The sequence below is a fragment of the Poecilia formosa genome, unplaced genomic scaffold (genome assembly GCF_000485575.1).
Source record: "Poecilia formosa unplaced genomic scaffold, Poecilia_formosa-5.1.2 Scaffold612, whole genome shotgun sequence".
Lineage (NCBI taxonomy): Eukaryota > Metazoa > Chordata > Actinopteri > Cyprinodontiformes > Poeciliidae > Poecilia > Poecilia formosa.
In genome coordinates this window covers 197,703-200,534 of record NW_006800551.1, presented here as the reverse complement: position 1 = coordinate 200,534, position 2,832 = coordinate 197,703, and the positions used below count along the sequence as shown (strand labels likewise).

The window sequence follows — 2,832 nt, the reverse complement described above, 5'->3', positions numbered from 1 at the left end:
GATGAAACTGGACAGCTTCAGCTTCTGTGAGCAGATAGATTGAAATAGCCTCATGTACTATTTTAATTTGTTCACCCTTCTTTATTGCTGTCTGACTGTGAATAGAGTGATTTTATTTATAAGCAACATAAGCATTATATATAGTGGCTTGTGGGCTAACACTGAATGATAGTAACCTAGAAGCTACAGATTTAGGTTAGATGAATTGTTTCTCAATGTCATGTTTAGATCAGTGTTTTTCAACCACTGTCCCGCGGCACACTAGTGTACCATGAGTGATCGTCAGGTGTGCTGTGGAAATTATCCAATTTCACCTACGGTATTTTCCGGACTATAAACTGCTACTTTTTTCCTACACTTTGAACATGTGGATTTTTCTTCAACCACCAGGGGGCTCTTTAGCAGGAAGTGAATCATTGGAAGTCAAAATTGGAAATCAAAGAAGAACATGCTAATTTTGATTTGGAACAAGCACATGCTAGCAGCAGGCACGACGGAGAAATGTTTTCAAACTCATATTATGCAGCTTCTAAGTTGAGGAGTGTTGATCTGGCAGTACAGGAGGGAAATAAAGCCGCTGCACGTAAACTCGGCGTGAACAAAACCGGATTTGGAGACGGAGAACTGCGTACTTAATATATCCAGCAGTTTTTAGGACGCAGCTCTCTGCTGCCCTCTGCTGGCTCCTTATGAGAAACCGAGAGCGGCAGAGATACCAGCGGCCTGTAGCCCGGTGCGGCTGATACCATACCATACCATACCAACTTTATTTATAAAGCACTTTAAAACAACCACAGCTGATACAAAGTGCTGTACATCAAAACACAACATAACAATAAAAAAAACATAAAATACAGTTTAAAAACAAAAACATACAATTTAAAACTAGATCCCGCTAGAGTTGAAAGCCTAGTAAAATAGATGGGTTTTAAGACGAGCTTTAAAAGTGGACAGTGAAGGGGCCTCTCTGACCTGCAAAGGCAAGTTGTTCCATAATTTGGGGCCCCTGACAGAGAAAGCCCTGTCCCCTCTGAGCTTCCTTCTTGATCTCGGTATCTCCAAGAGCAGCTGATCTGCGGACCTGAGAGACCGATAAGGTATGTAGGGGTGAAGAAGCTCAGAGAGGTAAGCCGGGGCAAGATTATGTAGTGATTTAAAATCAAACATAAGAATTTTAAAATGAATCCTAAAATATACAGGCAGCCAGTGAAGTGAGGCCAGGACAGGGGTCACGTGTTCCCTCTTTCGAGTTCCTGTCAACAGTTGTACAGCAGCATCTGAACCAGCTGCAGACGTGAGACCAGCGACTGACTGACTCCCAGATAAAGTGAGTTACAGTAATCCAATCGAGTTGAAATAAAAGCGTGGATCACTGTTTCAAAATGCTGCCTGGAAAGAAAAGATTTCACTGATGCCAATCGCCTTAAATGATAAAAGCTGGACTTAACCACGGCTCTGATTTGGCCGACCAATCACTGTCCACCTTAAAACCAAGATCTGTAATAACAGGTTTAAAATATACCTCCAAGGGTTCCAGGTCAGCAGAGGACTCACAGGAGCCACTGGGTCCAAACACCATCACCTCTGTTTTCTTTTCATTAAAGTTTAAAAAGTTCAAGGCCAACCAAGCTTTAATATCACCTAGACATGCCAAGAGATGTTTGATGGAATGGACATCCTTCTGCTTCAGGGGCAAATAAATCTGGCAATCGTCAGCATAACGATGAAATTAAATCCCATGTTTCCTGAGGATAGAACCCAGAGGCAGTAAATAAATAAAGAAAAGCAGTGGGCCCAGAATTGAGCCCTGCGGGACACCATAAGGCATTGAAGCAGCAGATGATTCAGAATCTCTAATATTCACTGAAAATGTTCTGTCCTCCAGGTAGGACCTGAACCATTTAAGAACATTGCCACCAATACCTACAATATGCTGTAATCGTGATATTAAAATGTCGTGGTTTACTGTATCAAAGGCAGCAGTTAGGTCAAGTAAAATCAGAACAACATGATTACCAGAATCACATGCAAGAAGGATGTCATTAAAAACTCTTATTAAAGCAGATTCTGTGCTATGAAGAGTTTTAAAACCTGACTGAAAAACCTCCAGAATGCCATTCTCATCTAAAAACTGTTTCAGCTGACAGTACACAATTTTTTCTAAAACCTTAGAAAGAAAAGGCAGCTTCGAAATAGGCCGATAATTAGCCAGAACAGTTTGATCAAGGCCAGGTTTTTTAAGCAGTGGCTGCACTACTGCATGTTTAAAATTAGCAGGGACCACACCTGAGGACAGACTGCTATTTATATTTGCAAGAACATTTTATCTATGCTAGATAAAATATCTTTAAAAAGCTGTGGAGGGACGTGATCACGGGGGGAACCTGATGGTTTAATATGGCCAACCGCGTCCTCTAAAAGTGAGACAGTCACAGGCTCAAACTGAGTGAAAGCAGCAGAGCAAGGGACCGAAACAGAGGGGTCAGGAGCTGTAATACGAGCCCTGGTACTACCAACCTTTTTAATAAAAAAAACACAGAAAATTATCACACATTTCAGGAGAAGCTTCCAAACAGGCATTCTGTGGAATATTAAGCACAGAGTCAGTGGTGTTAAATAAAACACGTGGGTTATGGCTGTTTGAGAAAATGATATTTGCCAAATATTCCCTTTTTGCCTCTTTAACTGTGCTCTGGTAGAGACGCCAACAGTATTTTAAAATTTGAAAAGTAACCTGTAATTTATCCTTTTTCCACCTGCGTTCAACACGGTGACATTCCTTCCTGACAGCACGAGTTCTGTCATTAAACCAAGGCTCAGGTTTAATCTTTG

At 41.3% G+C, this 2,832-nt stretch overlaps 1 protein-coding gene across 1 annotated transcript in view; it reads left to right on the top strand.

Moving 5' to 3' along the window:
* Positions 1-2,832, top strand: part of carmil2 (capping protein regulator and myosin 1 linker 2) — a gene marked incomplete at its 5' end in the record, with an annotated part of 49,456 nt that overhangs the window by 38,550 nt on the left and 8,074 nt on the right. The window lies entirely within an intron of this gene.